General features: G+C 40.1%; 1 protein-coding gene and 1 pseudogene across 6 annotated transcripts in view; one reads left to right on the forward strand and one right to left on the reverse strand.

Annotated features, from left to right (window-relative positions):
- The window catches only part of LOC126947191 (thymosin beta-4-like), a 196,830-nt gene that overhangs the window by 152,601 nt on the left and 19,962 nt on the right, over nucleotides 1-24,267 (reverse strand). The window lies entirely within an intron of this gene.
- Nucleotides 22,176-23,234, forward strand: LOC126947174 (ribose-phosphate pyrophosphokinase 2-like; annotated as a pseudogene).

The raw sequence follows: 24,267 nt of genomic DNA on the forward strand, positions 1-24,267 counted from the left end.
GGAGGATGGTGCTAGGAAAAGTGTTCAGTTGGTTCAGTTGACAGCATTCATACAAGTGGTGATGTTCCTGAGTTATTATACAGAAGAACCCAGTGAATACCAGTGGCATGATTGGAGAACTGTCAACTCATTCATATTAGTAGACTATTGCCAAGTGAGTTACTGCTTCTTGCCATTATGCACAAAAAAAGAAATGAAAAGCAATCTAAGACCTTTCCTATTTTCCGGAGAATTAGGTGCACTTGTTCCTTGTCTATTTAATATCAAAGGACTTTTTAACTTCGTCTGCAAAAACTTTATGACGGTCATAACTGCCTATACAGAGATTAAAGATTATAAGACACTAGATGATAGATAGATTTAGATATGTGTATATAATTTTTGTGTGTGTATATGTATATATATAATTTCCCTAATTATAAGCACTGTTTGTAAACTCTATTTTTTATTTATCAATTTGTACATTTTGATTCTCATTATATAATTCAAATTTCACAAACATTATAATGCTTTCACAAACATTATAATCAATATTCATTATGATTTATTTTTATATATATTTATCCTTTTCATTGCTGCTTCTTTCCTACATTTCCATGTTTGCATCTGGGATCATTCCTTCTGCTGGAAGCACTTAAATATATGTAATTATATTTAAGATTAATTTTAAGGAAGAACTTATATATATTATATAGAATTACATATATTTAATGTAATCTATCTATAATTATATATAATTACAGATAGATAGATAGATAATAGATATATTAGTATGATTCCACTGGAAATGTATTTTCCAATAGAAAATTTCTTTTTTGAGGTGATATAGTGCAATGTCTTTGTTTCATTTTTACTTTTGGAGAATACTTTTTGAGAATAGAATTCTAGATGGAAAGTTATTTCCTTTCCTCATTATTGTAGTTCATTTTTTCAAAGTAGAACAGGAGTCTTTTCCATCATCTTGAACCAAAAATTTTCCCACTAATTGTACTTCAAGCACTAAGCAGACCAGAGAATTACTTCTTGCTGAGGATACAAAATCTCCCCAACTATTTTGCTCTTACCTTGCTAAGCTTATGGGACTGACTTATTCACAAACCCCTTTCTTTGAAAGTCTTGTTCCTAAACAGCACATATCACTAGTTTTCCCATGTCTCTTTCCCAGTTTTCTTCCCTGGAGCCTCTTTTTGCTTCCTTCTGGATTTGTCACTGTTCTTGAAATAATTCTGTTCCATGTGATAGAATTGAAGGGCAAGTTGGACAAGGAAGATTTGCATGGGAAAAAAGCCCATGTGGCAGGAATTGGGGATGTTCTTGCTCTACCTTACGGAACCCAGTTAGTACTGGGGCTCTGTTTTCTCCTGTCTATGCTGTATAAACCATAATCTCATTTGCCCAGCCCTGGCCTGGTGTCCACTTGGGTGAGGAGCGCTGGCCCAGGTGTGGATCATTTATTTTTGACCGGGGCCCACTGCAGACCCTGAGTTTCCTTCCCAGAGATGAGGACTCTGCTTTTTGTCAAGTAGCTATACAAAGAGGCGGTGTCTATGAGTGGCTCCTTGGGTCTTTCCCTAGTTGCATTGCAGAGCTCTAAGATTTGCACGTGTCCCAACCACCTCTGCCCTGAGCTTTTGCTACATTAGACCAAATCCCTGTTGGGCATTTCCACAGGGTGAGACACATGCACAATTCTGCCCCCATCACCCAGTGCAGGAATCATGCCTGGCATATTGCAAAAGTACCCAAGACAATCAGTTAAATAAAAGCTGCTGAAAACACAGAGCCTGCAAAAGACTGCCTGGATCTGAACATCAAGTAGACCCTGTGGAAGCTTTTAGAAGTGTGGATTTGGGGATATTATTTATGTTAGCTCATTGTTCTCAACTGGAAATTGGGAAAAGTGTACCAACTTTGTGGTGTTGTCATAAGTAATCACTGAGTTAATATCGGTGAACACCACTGGAAGTGTTAGCTCTTATCACGTCTTTGCCTCTGGTCTGAAATCTGCCTTCTCAACCATCCAGATGCCTTCACAACCTTCTTTCTAAAATTAGAATCTGCTATTATTGCTGCCCACTTTACAAATCATGGCTAGATCCCCCCCGCTGATGTGACAATTGTTTATCATGCAGTAAGAGTCGCTTTATGTTTTCCCTCAGCAAAGCTCATCTCTCCCCAGACCCACCAGTGTCAGCCATGCTTTGGCAGAACAAAACAGCTGGCACCTTCACACTGTCACTCCATGAGCATGCCAGTGGTGGATGTTGTTCTCTCTCTTGAGTGCTGACACATTCTAACACTCCTGAGTGTTTTCTTCTTCATGCTATTCATTTTTATTATGTTTGTCACACCTTATCAAGTCTTTGTTCACATGTCTATCTCCATCTCAACTTCTTATGGCGGATGGCGTTTTCTCATAGGTGCTCAACAGATTCATTGCCTGGGACTGGAAATACTCAACACTCTTCAGTATGCAGGCTCTTTTTTTCTTACAATTTCTGTGGAATACAATTGTTGTATTCCACATATAACCTTTACTCCAGGTTTTCAAAAATATGATATAGGAATTTATGAATAACATAAACTTTATCTGAAATTATGGAAGCCTGAACCCATGTGGAAATCATCAGACCACATCCTTCTCTCTGCTTCCCAGAAAGTATTAGTTGTTTGGCTGATCTAATGCTACATGTCCTGGTTACACTTGCCAGCAAGGGGCAAAAGAGACTGAGACAGTCTCCCTCCGTCTACACTCCCTCTCCCTCTGCACTCCAGGCTGGAGTGCAGTGGCATGATCTCAGCTTACTGCAACATCCACATGCTGTGTTTAAGCGATTCGTCTGCCACAATAGCTAGTACTACAGGTGTGTGCTACTATACCTGGCTAAATTTTCTATTTTTGTAGAGACAGTGTTTCTCCATGCAAAGGGCTTCCCTGGGAGGACACCCCAGCCCTGCTCCCAAAGTCACAGAGTTAACACTAGAGACTGAAGTTCCCTCATAGGCACAACACTTTCAAAGACAAAGGTTAAGATGGCAATAATGACTTACCCTGGAGAAAAGCCTGAAGAGGACCAGCAAAGTGAGGAAGGAAATCTTCAAACCATTTTATGAGATGAGAGACAAATCAGGGGGCAAATCAAAGACGAATCCAGCATAAGAGCTATTTCTTACATAAAGCACATTAACTTAAAAATAAGACAGGAAAAATTTTTGATCCCCTTTGTTACATTAAAATTAAAGCATACTGTTTATCAAAGACATCTTAAAGAAAGAAAAGAGATTATAATGTAGAAGAAAATGCATTTACTGTACATACCAGACAAAGTATTAGAATGAAAATATGGAATTAATTCCTACACATGAAAAGAGCACAAAATAGGCCAAAAGAAAAATGATAAAAACATATAAAGAGGCATGGACAGAGGAAGAAATATATTTCTAAAAGACATAGAAAAGGTTGTTCAGAATTATTGGTGATTGGAAAAAATATACAAAATAAGCCCACAGTCTATGTTGTTTTATACCTTTGGCAACAATTTGATGTAAGTGTGACCATGCTAACTCAGTGCAATTTAGAAGCCTGACCATGTTAACTTCTTGGACAGTGTATGGCTTCATAACATCTTTTATTTTAAAAAAAATTTAGAGATGGGGTATCACTATTCCCCAAGTTGATCTCAAACTCCTGGATTCAAGCAAGCCTTCCAATGAGCTGGCACTACAGACATGAACTACTGCACCTGGCTTCAAAGCATCTTTAATACTTTGCTGGTGCGAGTATCAATTAATGCAATGACTATGGAAAACAGTCAGATGTCACTTCCAAAAAAATGACCACCCACATAGATGATGATTCCTCATTTTCACTCCTGGTGGAACCCAACTTAAGCTACTGCATATTATTATCAAAGTCTGGACAAAGCAACTTTACAGCAGCACAGCTCATGTTAGCAAGAAGCTTAAAGCAATAAAGTGTCTGATGATAGACGAGCAGATGCATAAACTCTTAGGTATTCACATACTGAAATATTGTGCAGCTGTCAACATAAATTAATGACAAAGATGGATATGTTAAACAAAAACTTTAATATAATAGTATATGAAAGAAAATGCCAACAGACTATACATGGCAGGATATACTCTTTCTTTATAAAGTTAAAGGTAACCAGAATAAAAGAGATACTTGTAGAAACAAATATGTGCAATAGGCCGAGCAATGGTGACTCACACCTGTAATCCCAGCACTTTGGGAGGCCAAGGTGGGTGGATCACTTGAGGTCAGCAGTGTGAGACCAGCCTGGCCAATATGCAGAAATCCTGTCTCTATAAAAATAGAAAAATTAGCCAGGCATGGTGTCATGCATCTGTACTACCAGCTACTCAGGAGACTGTGACAGGAAAATCTCTTAAACCTAGGAGATGGAGGTTGCAGTGAACTGAGATCATGCCACTGCACTCCAGCCTGGATGACAGAGGGAGATTCTGTCTCAAAACAAACGAACAAACAAATACATGCAAAAAATCTATATAAAAAGGAAGAGATCACCATAGGCATACATTATAAGATAATAGTGGACAAAACAGGAAGATTTATTGATTGTATAAGGCAACTTTTGTTCGTATCAGTGAGATTTTCTGGTGTCCATCATGCTGTTAACAATACCTAATTAAATAGTTAGCTAAATAGGTAAAATGGTCTATACCTGGAACAGTGATGAAAATGTCATGAACCAGGAATTATAATTTATCTCACTCAGTATTCCTGAAATTTAAAAATATAATGAAGTCATAATAACAATGCCACACACTGCATGTTCACGTTCACAGCAACACAGGGTCCTAAGCTTCTGTTGCAATATTAAATGCATCATTTGTTGAAAGAATGGGTCAGAAAGCAATGGTTTGTTTGTTTCTTTTTTTTGTTTTGTTTTCTTTCTAGATGCAAAGTTAGAGAAGAACAAGGCTGAGTTATCAAGTGTTACTCTTGGGAATAATAAGGAACCAAAAGGCAGCTTTCAGATGACTGAAAATTGTTGACTTCAGGGATGAAGTAGCCCTATAGTTTTGTAGAGCTATCTTAAGTTCCTAGTAAAACAATATGTCATTGTCAGAAAAAATGAAAATGTAAAGGGTCCAAGAGAGGGAACTGACCCATGGGGAGAAAATGAGAACTTTGTGGTTTAAATAACCCATGCTTGCAATGACACTGGCCTTCTTTTTTTATTTTTCCATAAGTTATTGGGGTACATGAGTAAGTACATCGTATTTGGTTAGATGAGTAAGTTCTTTAGTGGTGATTTGTGAGATTTTGGTGCATCCATCACCCAAACAGTATACACTGCACCATATTTATAGTCTTTTATCCCTCATCCCCCTCCCACTCTTTTCCCCAAGACACCAAAGTCTTCGGGATGGATGTAGTGAACAGGGAACACTTCTACACTGCTGGTAGGAATGTAAACTAGTATAGCCACTATGGAAAACAGTGTGGAGATTCCTTAAAGAATTAAAAGTAGAATTACCATTTGATCCAGCAATCCCACTACTAGGTACCTACCTAGAAAAAAGAAGTCATTGTTTGAAAAACACACTGCACATGCATGTTTATAGCAGCACAATTCACAATTGCAAAATCGTAGAACTAACCCAAATGACCATCAATCAACAAGTGGATAAAGAAACTATAGTGTATTTATACAATGGACTACTATGCAGCCATAAAAAGGAATGAATTACCGGCATTTGCAGTGACCTGGATGAGATTGAAGGCTATTATTCTAAGTGAAGTAACCCAAGAATGGAAAATCAAACATCGTATGTTCTCACTGATATGTGCGGAGCTAAGCTGTGAGGATGCAAAGGCATAAGAATGAGACTGGCCTTCTGTGGAGCTCACTGTGCCTGTCTGTAGGGAGGAAATGCCTTTTTTTATAGCTTTTCACTCTCCTGGGAGACAAAGATTTGAGGATAACCATTATATACATAATGTTCAAAATCAAATGAGCCAAATGAAATCACACAGGAGTAAGCATGGGTATAAAAGAAGAGCTGCAAGGAGATTTAAAGGATTTTACACGGCACACCAACTTAGAAAAATAGTGAGTAAAATAATATAGCCTTCCTTATATCAATGCATTGATGAGCTCTGGAATATAAAGATGGGTCATTTGGGCAAATTTTAATTCAATATTGGGAAGTAATTTGTGGGAAATCTCTATCTGTATCAGTCATTTGAGGCTTTCTGCTACTTTTATTGAATTGTATTCTCTTATCTCTGTTAAGACGCATTTCACTTTCAATTACTTGGGTGAGTTTTAGGAAAGACTTTTGTTAAATGTGCCCTTTTATGCTATTGAGGGACCATTCAGTAATATGATAAGTCAACTTCTGTTTCTGTCTCTAACCTCAAAACTAATTCTGGGAAAATTGTGGGCAGATGATGGGGAGAGACAGAGAGAGACAGACAGATGGTTGGGGAGAGGGGAGAGAGACAGACAGGGTGGTGAGGGAGAGAGAGAAAAAATACTTACACTAATATAGTCAAGGTAAATGGAAGTGAATAAGAACCTAAGTAAAAAAGCAGGCTAAGTGTGGTCGCTCACACCTGTAATCCCAGCATTTTGGGAGGCTGAGGCGGGTGGGTCACCCGAGATCAGGAGTCCGAGACCACCCTGTCTAACATGGTGAACCCCATCTCTATTAAGAATATAAAATTAGTCCAGTGGGCTGGCACATGCCTGTACTCCCAACTACTCAGGAGGGTGACACAAGAGAACCACTTGAACCCTGGAGGCGGAGGCGGCAGTGAGCCAAGATCATGTTGCTATTGCACTCTAGCCTAGGCGAGATGGAGGATTCAGCTCAAAAAAAAAGCCAGAGTGAGTAAGTTCAAACTGCAGCTATTTTTTCTAAAAACTATTTTAAAATTCTCAATTCACAGGTATTTTTATGTGCCGGGTTTGTTGTTGTTGGTTGGTTGGCTTTTTGAGATGGAGTCTTGCTCTGTCATGCAGACAGGAGTGCAGTAGCGTGATCTTGGCTCATTGCAGCTTCCACTTCCCAGGTTCAAGCAATTCTCCTGCCTCAGCCTCCTGAGCAGCTGGGATTACAGGTGCCTGCCACCAAACCAGGCTAATTTTTGTATTTTTTGGTAGAGATGGGTTTTGCCATGTTGGCCAGGTTGGTCTTAAACTCCTGGCCTCAAGTCCTCGGCCTGCCTTAGCCTCCCAAAGTGTTGAGATTACAGGCAAGAGCAACTGGGCCCAATGTATGCTGGTTTTTAATTACAGAGAAATTATAATGCTTTTTATTTAGACTTGAAATCTCAAACACTAACAGCATGAAATACAATACAAGGCAAGCTATTATTACTATTACGTTGCTTCTCTGATAAGTCACTGAAATATTCACTATAAACAAATGAACTTAGGCCAGGTGCGGTGGCTCACACCTGTAATCCCAGCAATTTGGGAGGCTGAGGCAGATGAATCACAAGGTCAGGAGTTCGAGACCAACCTGACCAACATGGTGAAACCCTGTCTCTACTAAAAATACAAAAAATTAGCTGGGCATGGTGATGCACACATGTAATCCCAGCTACTTGGGAACCTGAAGCAGAAGAATCACTTGAACCTGGGAGGTGGAGGTTGCAGTGAGCCGAGATCATGCCACTGCACTCCAGCCTGGGCGACAGTGCAAGCCTCCATCCCAAAACAAAAAGAAAAGAAAAAGAAAAGAAATGCTTAGAAGTTTCGGATTCCCACAAACACATCAAAGCAAAGAAAGAAATATTTTTACTGTGTTCCAAAACTGTCTTTCTGAAACCAAGAACTTTTTTATTGTGGATTTTGCCTTAAGCAAAAGAAAATTTTTTTTTACAAAATATAAACAAGCACATAGGAAGTCATGGACTAATGGCAGCTGTTAAATTCTTGTTTAAGTTGCAGAATTCTATCATTTTATTTGTGGATACTTTTAGTGTGGATAAGATAAATCAGCTATGCATAGTTTTCAGTTCCTGAAAACATACATACATTCCTAGTTCTAGGAAAACCAGCCATATAAATAAACACATCCTTTAATTAAAACAGCATTATATAACCACACACATAACACACAACACAATATTTTTTTAAATGATATTCTGGGTGATGTTTGGAATGAAAAATTAACCATTATAGATGTTTTCCATTTCTTCTACTGTTCCACTACTCCATGCCCCACCCAAACCCCACCTTCAGGCAGTTCCTATTCAAATAGTGTCAATGGAACTTCTTACAGAGACGAAAACCTTTCACTCTTCCTCTCTCTATAGAGGAAGTTTGGAAATAAGCATCTGTGAGAGCTCCCACCCAACAAATTGCAATTTATTGACAATTTAACTTCCATCAGCTATCTGAGGTATCCATGGGGACAAAGAACAATGAAAAGCATTTATTTTGTTCAATGTGTTTGCCCTTATTCTCCTTTTTCTCTTCATGGTAGAAGAAAAGCTTAAGTAGCTTTGTTTGTAATTTGATCTCCTCTCTCCCAGTGATCTTGTGTTTCACCTTTCTGGTAGAAAATTCAATAATATTTATTCATTCAGTAACTCTCTGAGCCTCTTCCTATGTTTCAAACACTGGTCTAGACAGAGTGATATAATAGCAAGTCACATAGCATCTCCACTTTCTTGAAGGGTACTTTTTTAACAGCCAGAGTTATCTCCATTACCCCACACTTTATTTCTGACTATGCAGATTGTGTTTTCCATTGCATGAGCTCCTGTTTTTAACAAATGTTCAGTTTGTAAATGTTTGTGACTGAAAAGAATGCTAAGAAGATTTTTTTTCAATGTTGAACTTGCAGTCATCTTCATGCTGTGCTGGGATTATATTGTAACCAGCATGCCATTTTGAGTGATTTGACAAACATTACTGGCACTGTGTAGAATAAGTTCAAAATTAATAAATGTTGAACAAGGACAGGGCACCTTCAACAGCCCCGAAGTGGGGCTTCAGGTCTGAGGTCATTGCTGACCCCATTAGAAGAGGGGTAATCTGAGGGATGCAGCTTTATGCCAGGTAGCCTCATCAGAATAGAGCCCTTGAATGGGGTTATCTGCAGTGGCATGTCACATGACTGAGTCAGCTGCTGTGATGTAAGAATTTTCCAGGTGGGAAGCCCACACGAATCCATAAAATAAAAGGTTTATCAATAGAGTTTTGGGCAGAGCTGGAAGAATGGCCTTGAGTTCTCCCTACTCCAGGTTCTGTATGGACGTTACTGAAGTTGAACATCCATGGCAACACAGTGGACACCATTGGGTTTCATCTTAGGCAAACCATCTGTGAACTAGGCCCTGGCATTAGGGGAACCTTGGAGGAACAAAGGGCCCCACTGAAACAGCGGGAATGGAGCAGATAAAGTTTCTCAAAAAGAACTGCCAAAATGCAAAGCCGAGAGGCCCTGCAGCAGGTGAGCTGCCTTCCAGAAAATTCCATTTCCATTGGACAACCGAGTCTTTTGGGGCCCTTTCCTGTCTTGTTACTCATTGAGTCACCATTGATGCACTCCAAAGAGTAACAGCAGGCTAGAGAACAAGGAGATCTTCATGGCTCAGGTGTTCATTTTTGACAACAGCCAGGTAGCAAGTGAAGTGTGCTGTCTTGCAAAGAGCTGCCACTGACAGGTTCATTGGAGGCCCTCAAATCCATGACCCCAAGAGGCCCCTGGATGGATGCTGCCTCCCTCTTCCAGAGGCTCCACTCGGCAAACTGTCAGTCACAAAGATTACAGTTCAAATGGAACATCTGTGTTTTGGGCCCCCAAAATACTAGCAGTTCTGCACCTATGGCTCTTCATGATTAGAAGTCCCTGCCTCTCCCCCAACATTCATAGGACAAGAAACTACAGCCTATAATGCATCAATTTCTAGTATATATACACAAGTGGAAGCAATATAAACAGTATGCTGAGTTGGCTTCTGAAGGCTCCACCCACACAAAAGCATTCAGCATGCCATAGGGAACCTTATTCCCCCAAATTAGCTGAACTTGTGTGTATACTCACCATATGCAACCAGTTACTTGGGAGCCTGTATGCAACAAAGCCATAATAATTTGAGTTACTTCTCAAATTTCCCCAATACAACTGCACAGATGCACATGGTACTCATTTCAGCCTGGGAGCAGAGAAACGTTAAACTTAGCCCTAACTTTCCTGTCTAAAGCAGCTGAGAGGTTGGCTGCTCACCCCTGGGAGATACTTGGTCAGCTTCAATAGACTCCCATAGTTTGAAACAGATGTCTTTGATTTTCAGAGAGGTGACAATTCCTCCTGCTGTCAATGGCATCTGCTGGGCATGGGAAATTGCCACATGTAGCAACAACATCTCACAAAACTCATTTGAAGTGACTATGTTCATGGCCCAGCACATGCACGTGCAGATGGACATGACCATCCTGCTTGCTGTCTGGCCAAAAGTAAGCATAAGATGCTGTTGATTATGCTGTAAGACATACTTCAATTTCAAAGACGTTAATATGTATAAACAGTAGGTGTTTCGGCCAGTTAAAATGGTTCAGACCTCTAATGACAGTGCTTTCAGAAGCTGGAGTGGGAGGATTGCTTGAGCCCAAGAGTTTGAGACCAGCGTGGGCAACACAGTCTCTACAAAAAAAAAAAAAAAAAAAAAAAAAGGAAGGATTGGCCAGGCATGGTGGCACATGCCTTTGTCCCAGTTACTCACAAAACTGAGGTGGGAAGATTATGTGAGCCTAGGAGGTTGAGGCTAGAGTGAGCTATGATCACATCGCTGCACTTCAGCGTAAGTGACAGAGACCCTGTCTCAAAAAAAAAAAAAAAAAGCTGTTGTGAAATAGGCAGCTGTAGATCACAGCTCATAGCTTGGTTATGAGGCTGAAACACCACAATCCTTATTTTGTGTGCATAAGCATGGGACATGGTAAACATGCACTTAGCGTAGGTCTCCTGTAAACCGGCATGTGGTTTGCTTTGTTCTACAGGCAAGCTAATCTGCCTATACTTGTTTTTCCATAAAGGCAGAAAATAATATGAGAGAAAAGAACCCACATTTTTCTCATGTCATGTATGAAAACCACATTTTGGATGAAAAATAGAACAAATTGCTCTATAAAGTCAAGAAAATTTCTTCTGGTTTAACAGTTGTCTGAAAAGTCAGAGAAAGCAAATCAATAAAGTGGTCATTAAGTTCTTGTACCACCACATAATAAAACCAAGTAATTTTGCAGCTCAATAGGTTCAGCAGAAGAATTCTCATTTTATAGGTTTTCTTCATTATCATAAAACAGCTAGTGTGCTATCAACCACTATGTGTAGACAAGAGCTATAATCTGATGTTCAGCATAATAGCAGTTGTACATGCCAAAGTAATTTATCATGTGCTTTTAATGATACAAAGAGACTAATTAAATTTATCAAAAATGATAGCATGTCCTTATCATTCAGTTCAATGCCTAAAATGTCACAGTTACCTGAAAAATGCTTATTTGATGCTGAAATGAATGGATTGAAAGTATTAACAAAATTATGTACATTACACATTACAATATAAGATAGCACAAGAATTCTGGCAACCCATGCGCACATGAATGAAAAAAGATCTCCCTGGTTTGCAATACAAAAATGCTAAGGATAAAAGTGTGCAGACAGACATGCTTTAAATCATAAGACAGGGTATTTTCCAGGGAGATCTTAGGATACCTCCAAAGGCAAACCTGATGTAACCAAATTTATTATTGTTGGCCTCTCAAACAGTGTTTTGGAACAGGTAATGGTGATTGATGATCGAGAGAGAAAGAAGCACTCAGAACTCAGACCTCTGTGGGGAAGGTCATTCTCATGAGGTTTTGGGCCTACTTCTTATGGGACTTGGTGTTTAATGGACAAACAGTGAAACAGATGCAAGACTACAGAGCAGGGAAAGAGACAAACGTGGGCTATTGTGCCATCTTGCACACAGGATCACAGAACAGAAAACAGAGGGCACAGAAGACAAACTTGGATGATTTTATCCTATTGTCCTGGGTATGATTAACAGTCCTAAATGAGTAGCCAAGAGAGACAGCCAGCATTCTATAATGACTTGTGCTCCATAATTTCATTAGCATACAACACCATGTGATCTTAAACCTTCCCACACCTAAGGCTGGCTTCACAAGTTCCTTGTTGGGCTACTGTTGACAGAGCTCCTGCTGGATCAAAGGGGACCCATGCTGTGTAGCATGGGTTTTTGAGGCACAGATTTCCTCCCCTGGCACTTATCAATTGTTTGTAGGTGAAAAGGTTCCACCATGCCTGGCAATAAATGGGCCACACAGGTAAAGTTTGACCACATTCTGGCCCATGTCATGGTGGGATACCCTGTGATTTCTTCCAGAGCCAGAGGAACTCACCTGATAAAGAGCTGCTAAGAGGCATTTCCTCAACCCCAGCTGAGGAAGATAGGCTCTTGGCCATTTCTCCTCCATCTATCTCTCTACTCTCAGTGGAATATAGGCCCTTCTACATCAGCCCCTTTAGAATACAGCTTCAGGCTTTTCCGTGTCTCTATAAAGCTGCCTGGCAGTAAGTTAGAGGAAGGTTCTCAGCAGAGGGGCCACCCTGATTCATGGGGTCTGACACTTGGCTCCCCTGGTTTGGTATTATCAAGTGGGACTTGAGCCTTGGCAGTTGGAACCATACTGACTATGCTTTTTCTGCCTCTTTAAATCTGTTAGAATCTGTCAGATGCTGTTAGACTCTGTCTTGGCTGCTCACCTCCTTATTGGCAAAATCCATGAGACAGTGGCAAGCCAAGCTGGCAGCAGCTGCTACACTTCTGCTTAGGAATGGTGCGACCACTTGGCTTGGTTTCACCTTTGCTTCTGCATTCCACACTTCTAACTGCCTCCAGTGTCTATATATTGGGGTATGGATGTTCTGTTGCCAGATCAACTTGGAAGGACATGGTTGATAGAATATTCTGCCAGTGATGGGGCCACAAGTTCCTTTTGCTGTTTCTAAATGGTTTATAAACTTTTGCCACATTTCTGCAAGTCATGGTTTTCCTGTAACCATAATAGGTCCATTGCCCCGTGTGTGGCATGTCACTGTTCCAAGACACCGGGTTGCAGCAGAGAAAGAGGTTTAATCATGGGGCTGCCAAATGAGAAGATAAGAGGAAACCTTAAATCCATCTCTCCAAGGAGTCTGGGGCTGGGTGTTTTAATGGTTTTGGAGTAGGCCAAAGTATGGAGATCACTGATGGATTGAAGAGTGCAGGATGAAGTAATGAGACGGGGCCATAAAGAAGCTGTATTCTCCTGCTGATTGGGTTCCTCTGTAGGAGTCTTCAAACTGCTGGCATCAGCTGTTTCACTGCAATTCAGGATCTGCTGAAGCATTTCTTAAACAGAAGCCTGTGATTCTAACATCAGAGATCCTACTGATAGGAACAACAGGGAGGCAAATGGTCAGGATCTAGTGCTACAGGAGTTGTGGTTACAAGTGCAGCCTGAGGAATGCTGAGCGATAACTCAATTTCTGTACAGAAATGAAGGTTTATCGTAGACACAAATGAGGCTACAATTTATGAAAGTTGTGAGAATGAAATAGTAGTCACTAATGTTAAGAAAATCCTGGCAAACAGGGACCATTGACATCCTTGTAGACCTGATAACAAAAACTGTCACAAAAGGCTGCAAAAACTACAACCTTGCAAACTGCTGTCGGAGTTTTTGTTATTCATGTTTGTAGCCAAAGATAATTGTTTCAAAACAGTTATGTCATCATCCTCATGTTTCCCTTTAGTAACCTTTGTCTTCCTTTACCTCCCTAAATATGCATATAGTTTATTATGGCATGTATGTTCCTTTTGCAATGCTCTGTTTCCAAAGAAACATCTGTTTTGAAGGAACTTTCTGTTATTTACATTGACAAAGTACAATGTAGTTTTCACTATTTTGACTTCCTGGCATTTTCCTGGCATTTTAAAGAAAACAGGCTTATCAGTGAATGTTTATGTGGAATGAAAAATTACTGATTATTTTAACAGTGCTGCCATAAGAATGTGGGATTTAAAGATGGTGCCTTGTAACTTCCTGAGGGTCTAAGTCAGTGTGCTGATATTCCTTTGTCTTTGGGAATGACCTGCTTGTGTTTGGATGGTGAAACCCAAGGGCCTCTTTACAGAGAATCCCCAAGTTCAAGGAGACAGGATCCTTGAGGAATTACCACACTGTCTTCCCACAATGGTTAAACTAATTTACACTCCCACACCCAGTGTAAAAGCATTCCTATTTCTCCACATCCTCTCCAGCATCTGTTGTTTTGCGACTTCTTAATGACTGCCATTCTAACTGGCATGAGATGGTATCTCAGATGGTATCTCATTGTGGTTTTGATTTGCATTTACCTAATGACCAGTGATGAGAAGCTTTTTTAAATATGTTTTTTGGCTGTATAAATGTCTTCTTTTAAGAAGTCTCTGTTTATATACTTTGCCCATGTTATGGTTGTTTTTTTTTTTTCTCTTGTAAGTTTGTTTCAGTTCTTAGTAGATTCTGGATATTAGCCCTTTGTCAGATGGATAGATAGGAAAAATTTTCTCCCATTCCGTAGGTTGCTTGTTCACTCTGATGATAGTTTCTTTTGCTGTGCATAAGCTCTTTAGTTTAATCAAATCCCATTTGTCAATTCTGACTTCTACTGCAATTGCTTTTGGTGTTTTAGTTATGAAGTCTTAGCCCATGCCTATGTCCTAAATGGTATTACCTAGGTTTTCTTCCAGGTTTCATAGATCTTATGTTTAAGTCTTTAATCCATGTTGAGTTAATTTTTATATAAGTTGCAAGGAAGGGATCCAGTTTCAGCTTTCTGCCTAGGGCTAGCCAGTTTTCCCAATACCATTTATTAAATAGGGAATCCTTTCTCCATTGCTTTTGTCATGTTTGTCAAAGATCAGATGGTTGTACATGTGTAGAATTATTTCTAAGGCCTCTGTTCTGTTCCATTGGTCTATATACCTGTTTTGGTACTAGTACCGTACTGTTTTGGTTACTGAAGACTTTTGTATAGTTTGAAGTCAGGTAGCATGATGCCTCCAACTTTGGTCTTTTTGCTGAGCACTATCGTGGCTATACCATCTCTTTTTTTGTTCCACATGAATGTTAAAGTAGTTTTTTCCAGTTCTGTGAAGAATGTCATTGATAGCTTGATTGAGATAGCATTGAATCTATAAATTACTTTGGGCAGTGTGACCATTTTCATGATATTGATTCTTCCTATGCTAGAGGATGGAATGTTTTTCCATTTGTTTGTGTCCTCTCTTATTTCCTTGAGTATTGGTTTGTGTTTCTCCATGAAAAGATTCATCACATCCCTTGTAAGTTGGATTCCTAGGTATTTTATTTTCTTTGTAGGAATTGTGAATGGGAGTTCACTCATGATCTGGCTCCCTGTTTCTCTGTTACTGGTGTATAGGAATGCTTGTGATTTTTGCACATTAATTTTGTATCCTGAGACTTTGCTGAAGTTGCTTATCAGCTTAAGGAGATTTTGGGCTGATAGATGGGGTTTTCTAAATATACCATCATGTCATCTGCAAAGAGGGACAATTTGACTTCCTCTCTTCCTAACTGAATACCCTTGATTTCTTTCTCTTGCCTGACTGCCCTGGCCAGAACTTCCAACACTGTGTTGAATAGGAGTGGTGAGAGAGGGCATCCCTGTCTTGTGCCAGTTTTCAAAGGGAATGCTTCCAGTTTTCGCCCATTCAGTATGATATTGGCTGTGGGTTTGTCATAAATAGCTCTTATTATTTTAAGATACATTCCACCAATGCCTAGTTTTTACTCAGTGTTTAGCATGAAGGGCTGTTAAATTTTGTCGAAGGCCTTTTCTGCCTCCATTGAGATAATCACGTGGTTTTTGTCATTGTTTCTGTTTATGTGATGGATTTCGTTAATTGATTTGCATATGTTGAACCAGTCTTGCATCCCAGGGATGAAGCTGACTTGATCATGGTGGGTAAGTTTTTTATGTGCTACTGGATCCAGTTTGCCAGTATTTTAGTGACAATTTTCACATCAATGTTCATCAGAGATATTGGCCTGAAATTTTCTTTTCTTTTGTTGTGTCTCTGCCAAATTTTGGCATCATGATGATGCTGGCCTCATAAAATGAGTTACGAACGATTCTCTCTTTTTCTGTTGTTTGGAATAGTTTCAGAAGGAATGGTACCAGCTCATCGTTATACGTCTGGTAGAATTTGGTGATGAATCTGTCTGGTCCCAAACTTCCTTTGGATAGTAGGCTATTTATTTCTGCCTCAATTTCAGAACTTGTTTTTCGTCTATTCAGGAATTCAACTTATTCGTGGTTTAGTCTTGGGAGAGTGTATGTATCCAGGAATTTATTCCTTTCTTCTAGATTTTCTAGTTTATTTGTATAGAGGTGATTACAGTATTCTCTGATGGTCATTTGTATTTCTGTGGGATTGGTGGTGATATGCCCTTTATCACTATTTGTTTTATCTATTTGATTCTTTCTCTAATGTGCTTCTCATTTTACTTTGATATCTGAACCATATAGATGTGCTACATATTCTAAAAATTATAGTAATATGAAAATGGACAATTGCAACCTTCCATATGCAAAAGAAGAAAGGTTTTATTATTGTGTATATTAGAGACTGTTTTGAGAATATGCTCCATAGAAATCACTGGCTGTTTCCTGTTTTCCATAATAAACACATAGCCAGGACATCTTTAAACTTACTCTACTGGTGAATCATTATTCAGAAATGCAGTGTTAGCACTAGCTTCAAGAGACAGTTAGTTTAGGACATAAACAGCAAAGAGCAGTACCTGGGTAAAGACATTTTTTCCAGGTAGAAAGTGAAAACTGGCAAGATTTCTGAAACTCTCTACTTTTTTACTCCTTCACTCTTTTAGTACAGGAAAGACATATTTGAGCAGAACAAGTGCTGTTTGTTTCAGATTTCCTGAAACCCAGGTACCTCACCAAAGACTTAATTCTAAACCCACTTCTTTGTGCAAGTGCCTTGTCCCTGCATTTTGTAGACACTCACCACTAATTCTTATAATTCTCATGACCAGAAATGTTTGATCTCCAAAATCAGAGTTGTCTTTAGGAGGAACTAACATGATGTCATCTATGTAAGGTGACCACACAATGCCAGGTAAAAAAGAAAACAGAATTAACTCATGAGCTACCATCCCATGGCAGACTGTAAGGCTGTGTTCCTCCCCAGTACCATATGACTGAGTTTAACCAGTAAAACATTAATACCGAGGTCTTTTTGCATGCCGTGGATCCATGCCCATTCTAACCTTTGAATCCAGTGAGATGAAACTATACCTTGCAGCATAGAAGAGAAAAGCATACAACAAAAGCAGCCAACATGAGTCCATAGGCCTTAGATGGTTTTAAGCATCAGCCATGCACTTTTGACCACACAGCTCTCCATGGACCCTATCTGCAAGCCGCCTCTTTAATATGTGTCATTTCTGCTCTGAGAACAGAGAAGCCACTAAGATTTACTTGCCAGTTACTATAATTATTGTCCTACTCTTTGTCCTCAGTTTATCCCAGGCAGTTGAGCCCCCTTGCATTCTAAGTGGTTCCCCTGGAATGAACTCAAAGTGGCCTTTTTTTGAAGATTCCCAGATCAGTGGAAAGACTGAATTTTCACCTCTACTTCCTTCCCCCAACGTTGGCAATTGTGGGTCAAGGGAAATTCTCTGTGCTTGGTATTATGGCCTTGGGTAGGAGTGATGCAGTATGAAATAACTCTTTCTGTTACCAGTCACAGCTTCTTCCAATTTTGTAAGCCTAGGAATTATCTTTGCTTCTTTCCAAAATTTTGATAAAAGCAAGATAATTTTCTTGGATTTGAATTGTTTCTAGTTGTATTTTTGTGGGGACAGGATGCTGGTAGTTATTCTAATATGTCTTTCCTCAACTATTTTTTTATAGCATGTACATGATAGTACAGTCAACATGAAAGCAGAACCTTAAAGATTTAAATACATAACTTTTTTGTGGTAGTTTTTTGTTTGTTTAACTGCAGCATTTGACACACATAAAGAATACTGCACTTCTGGCCGAGCTCGGTGGCTCACACCTGTTATCTCAGCACTTTGGAAGGCCAAGGCAGGCAGATCATGAGGTCATCACATAGCCTAGGTCAAGCAATCTGGAATTTCTCCCCAGGGATGCCTTATTTCTCAAACTTATTACTTTCATCAGTTACTAGGTGATACATCTTCATAAGTAGAAAGCAAAATCAGACTAAAGAGCAGACCACTCCAGGTTGGTATTTAGTCAAAGACTCATTAAGGATAAATTATATATGAGGCAATCATGGGTAGTGGCAACACAAGGTACATCTCTCCACTTACAATGCACATCTGACTAGTATTTTATACTATGAGAAGAAATGAAAAAGGAATGAAGTCTTATTACTTCTCTGCAGATAACAGACTGCGTACATACAGGAATGAATGTGGCTTTAGGGTTAAATCATTTAAGGTCCTTTTCACAGGCAGGCACTAGTAACTAAAACTGAAAACTAAATAAGTTTATTTTTGAGAAATGCCGGCCGGGCGCGGTGGCTCACGCCTGTAATCTCAGCACTTTGGGAGGCCGAGGCGGGCGGATCATGAGGTCAGGAGATCGAGACCATCCTGGCTAACACGGTGAAACTCCGTCTCTACTAAAAAATACAAAAAATTAGCCGGGCGTGGTGGCGGGCGCCTGTAGTCCCAGCTACTCGGGAGGCTGAGGCGGGAGAATGGCGTGAACCCAGGAGGCGGAGCTTGCAGTGAGCTGAGATCCGGCCACTGCACTCCAGCCTGGGCGGCAGAGCGAGACTCCGTCTCACACACACACAAAAATAAAGAGAAATGCCTCAAGTTTCTATGCTGTTAACAATGTCTTTAGGAAGTCACTAAATAGGACTTAATTGAAAGAAAAAACCTATATTGCTTATACAATAAATAAATGCTATATAAGGAAACTTACCTATTTGAAAACATGGCTATATTAGATGTTTTATTTTCATTTCTAGATTCCAAAAATGCAAACATTAATTGTTCTAAGATAGTACTTTGACAGTCTGTACATTGATGTGTATGGACTAAATCAGAGTGAAGCCAATGTTACAAAAATTTAGCATTTCTAAGATACTTTGAATATCAGGCAATTTGGCACTTTCCCATAAGTAAAATACTTCTCATGTTTTGAAACTATATGAAGATGGAAAAAATGGCTTAAAAGCAGAGTCTGTGTATGACATTGTATGGTTAACCCGCTAGGATAACGTTTTCATCTACAGAATTGAATTTTCACTTTTAAGAGGTCTTACATGGAACTAGGAATCCCTGCTTTGAGAAAGCCTGCATATGTAACAGTCATTATCTGTTTGGTCTCTATACAGTTTAACTTAGATTTATTCTAGTTAAGCTATAAGTTCAACATGTAGATTTGTTTTGCTTAAAGAATTTTTCTATCAAAAAAAAAAAAAAGAAAAAGGAAAAAGAGGAAAAAAAGCACTGAGAGTGTGTTAAGCCATCTAGATGATTTCTTATATTACTCACGAGTTAAAGCAAATTTTGGGGTCTCCTACCATCTGGTCAACAGTCCTAAATATGTTTAGGGGGATGAAAACAGAATTCAGTTGCAGGCCACCATCTTGTAGATTATAGGGCTGTATGTGCATTCTTGCAGTAACACCTTAAAGGTCTGCTGCTGTCCTTCCCATGTGAAAGCAAACTGATCCTCTGAGCTTGTCGTTAGGCAATATTAAAAAAAGTAATCAGCAAAATCCAGTACTCTAAGTTCTTAGGTAATATTCTAAGTGTTGTAGCAAAGAAATATCTGACAAAGAACATGTATGAAAGGCATCACTTTAAAATTTTTCTGTAATCCATTTTCATTATCCACAAGCCATCTGGCATCTGTATCAGGCCATCCAGGGTTACTAAAGTTGCTTTGAACCAGTCATGCCATCCCCAGCTTTTACTACACCAGAATGCTCTCTTGTATTTCCTTGTGACTGTCTGGCAATCTATATTGCCTTCTAGTCACAATCCTTCAAAGGGAGGAAGTTAGCAGCTTCCTAGTTGCAGCTCCCAGTCTGCAAGGCTTCATAAGTTTTATGATCGCTTCTGTAGGAAATTCCTAGTTCCCCTGGGATCTGCTGTACTTCCTCTATATATTTCCACTGGGGTATCCCTCCTGGCAAGTCCTCCTTATTGGGCTATACTTTCCAACAGGAGCTAATAACCTAATCCCCTGACATGGGCGCCCAAGATGCTACTTAGTCTGTCCCAAGTGTTGTCATAGACAATATGGGTAGTTTTATTACCTTTTCTGCTTCTTATCCAGAAAGTTACATACCATGTACATCCATATCCCATAACTTCAGCGGCCATGCAGAAATGGTCTCCCCCGGTTCCTGCTGAAACTCAGCAGTAATCTCCACCAGTTCAGATGGCATATGCTCCAGCATAGGCAACTGGCCTCTAGCATGTCCCTACTCAATATTCAGCTTATGCTGAATACGCATTGGGCTTCCTCCATTCTATCTTTCTCTATCTCATCTTCCAGTGTCACATCAGTCTCATTATCATCCTCAATTTCCAATGAGTTCTAGGTCTTTCCATCCCAATCTGTATGTGACACAATGGCACACACTTTCACCTTGGGGAGCTTTCTGTCCTGTGTCTTAATGTATATACATACCAACGGTTCTGATTTCTTTTTTTGTTTGTTTGTGTGTGTGTTTGTTTGAGATGGAGCCTTGCTCTGTTGTCCAGGCTGGAGTGCAGTGGTGCCATCTCAGCTCACTGCAGCCTCCACCTTGTCCTGGGTTTAAGCGAATAGCCTCAGCCTCCTGAATAGCCAAGACTATAGGCACGCACCACAACACCTGGCTAATTTTTGTATTTTTAGTAGAGACGGGATTTCAACATGTTGGTCAGGCTGGTCTCAAACTCCTGACTTCGTGATCCACCTGCCTTGGCCTCCCAAAGAGCTGGGATTACAGGCGCGAGCCACCATGCCAGGCCGAAAATTTCTGACTTCTTATCCTGATCTGAAAACTTATTGGCTAGCTTGGTGGCCAGCAGAATAGTGGACATTTACATATTCTTTTCTGATTTCAATTCCTACACCAGTTTTCTTACTTTTGCCTCTGCAGCTAACTACGTATCTGTTTCCCGTGGCACTTCTCATGACAGAGGCCTCCTAGACATATGCGTCGTCATTTTTATCTCTTCCTTACAGCCATGACCCATTTTTAGTTCCTCCAACAGAGTTATGAATCGCGGGGCATTTTTAGAATATCCTGTAGTCATGTAGATGCCCATGTGCCTCAAACATGGGACTCATTGGTCACTCTATTGACTAGGTCAGCTAACCCAAGATTTTCCCCAGGGATCCTTCATTCCCCAAGCCCATTTCATAAATTGACTACTGATTGGATTACCAGTTTTCCCAACAAAACTTCATGCTAGAACCAAGAATTGCCCTCCATAAATATTTCACTTAGCTGAACACTGAACATGACCAGTGAGACAGAAGAATCAGTGATAAATTTCTGATGTCTAGTTTGGGTAACTCCTTGAGCTGCCATTAATAGAGTACAAGCTCAGACCAAAGAAGGAGGCAGAGAACTATAGTGGGTAGGTAGTAAAATATTTATTCACAGGGAATTTACACGAAATGCAAACTTGAGCAGCAGGAAGAAGATGCTAGCAGTACACACCTACCTAGTCTTTTGTACCATTAAACAAGAAAGGAAGAAAGTAAAGTAACTAATGGCATGTTAAATAATCTGGTTAATTGCTTAATATATTTTCTCTCTACTTACAGGGATATTTTAGGTTCTCTACAATTTGTTCAATCTTCCTAATGGGGCTTGACGTTAGGAAGTATTCCTGGCAGCAGCAGTTGTCTTGGTGCCTATGTTCCTTCTGCTCATTGCATCCTACAACTCACTTCATGGTCACATACCCAGAATACATTCTCACTGTATAAACAGTGGGAGGAGGTATAGAAAACTACTAGAGTTTAAGCCACAATATGTCTAGAGATAATTTTACAGAAGATGAAGAGACAGTCAAGAATTTCAATCTGGAGCAGCAGCAGCCCTCCGCGTCGCTGTCGCTGTCGCCTCCGCCACCATCTCCGCCACCGCGCGCCCCTCGGAGTCCCGCGCCCTACCATGCCCAACATGGCGCTGTTCAGCGGCAGCTCGCATCAGGACCTGTCCCAGCGCGTGGCCGACCGTCTGGGCCTGGAGCTGGGCAAGGTGGTCACCAAGAAGTTCAGCAACCAGGAGACCAGCGTGGAGACTGGTGAAAGTGTGAGAGGGGAAGACGTCTACATCATGCAGAGCGCTGCGGGGAAATTAACGACAACCAAATGGAGCTCCTTATCATGATCAATGCCTGCAAGATCGCGTCATCATCCAGGGTGACTGCCGTGATCCCGTGTTTCCCATATGCCCGACAAGACTAAAAGGACAAGAGTCATGCCCCAATTTCTGCAAAACTTGTGGCCAATATGCTGTCGGTGGCCGGAGCGGATCACATCATCACCATGGACCTGCATGCCTCTCAGATACAGGGATTCTTTGATATTCCTGTGGATAATTTGTATGCGGAGCCCGCAGTCCTGCAGTGGATTCGGGAAAACACTGCCGAGTGGAAGAACTGTATCATTGTTTCACCTGACGCAGGGGGAGCCAAAAGGGTCAGGTCAATTGCAGACAGGTTGAATGTGGAATTTGCTTTGATCCGCAAAGAGAGGAAGAAGGCGAATGAAGTGGACCGGATGGTCCTGGTGGGCGACATGAAGGGCCGCGTGGCCATCCTCGTGGATGACATGGCTGACACATGCGGCACCGTCTGCCATGCTGCGGACAAGCTGCTGTCAGCTGGAGCCACCAAAGTGTATGCTGTCCTTATCCATGGGATCTTGTCTGGACCAGCTATTTCCAGAATAAATAATGCTGCCTTTGAGGCTGTGGTCGTCACAAACACAATTCCGCAAGAGGACAAAATGAAACACTGCACCAAGATTCAGGTCACTGACATTTCCATGATCTTGGCCGAAGCAATCCGAAGGGCACACAATGGGGAATCCATGTCCTACCTGTTCAGCCATGCCCCGCTATAAATCCAGAATGGGAAGTGCCCAGCAAGCCTACTCTGACTTTTGACTTGTTTTTGTTTTCTGGATGTTTAGCTGTAGGTACTCAGCAATGATAGGTTAATCACTGGCAAAAGCATCCGATCTTTGTATGTGCTAAGATTTATTGTTTCCCGTTCTAAAGCTCAAGATCATTTCTTTCCAGTTTTTGGGGAAATGGTGGTAGTTATTTGGTCTTTAAGTGAACTGTCTTAAATGAGAAATGTTTTTGTCATTTTGATTTTTAACGGGTACAGGTGATCTCTTCCTTTGTTCTTTCAATACTTTGACGCGACAACTTTCAAGTATATAATTTCACTGTGGAAGTCATAGTTTATATATTTCGAGGTTGCCAAAGGTTACTTCAGATTAAAGCCTTCTGTGTAAATATGTATGATAATGCCTATGGACATTTGGGTAAAACCCTGTATAGAATTAATTAGCCTTTTACTTTGGAGTGAACCTTGGAAAATGTTTAATTATCATACCATGAATTTTGAATTTTTCTTTTTTTTTTTTTTTTTTTTTGATAACTCAGTTTCATATAAACCATCTTGGTTATTGTGCTTAATTTGGACCAAATTTTATTTAGCTTAATATGGACACTGACACATTTTGGGGGGTATACGTCAGACATATCAGAGCAGTGTAGTTCTGGATCATTTTTTAAATTACCTCTTCTAAAACACAACTGTCACTTACCTGAAATGCTGCATCCTAAAATTCCAAAATTATATTGAGCAATCGCCAAAGCCTAAAGCCAATTGACCTTTACAGGTAATCATTCCAGCTAACATTAAATTTAAAGCCTAAGAATGTATACAGCTAGTTTTAAAATAATGATCTCAGATTTTTAAAAAGGATATAGGAACCTGCATTGTCATTCTCTGAATTCAGAACTGATGGTTTCTATCATTATTTAGCCCCACCTTTGTATTTTAATGTCCTTCAGAATACTTTTATGAACCAATGAGACTGGACTTAGCCACACACAATGGAAATTCAGACCTTGACTATTTGGTTTTTCCAGTTCACAAAGGTGAT

This window comes from Macaca thibetana, chromosome Y, assembly GCF_024542745.1.
Source record: "Macaca thibetana thibetana isolate TM-01 chromosome Y, ASM2454274v1, whole genome shotgun sequence".
Taxonomy (NCBI): domain Eukaryota; kingdom Metazoa; phylum Chordata; class Mammalia; order Primates; family Cercopithecidae; genus Macaca; species Macaca thibetana.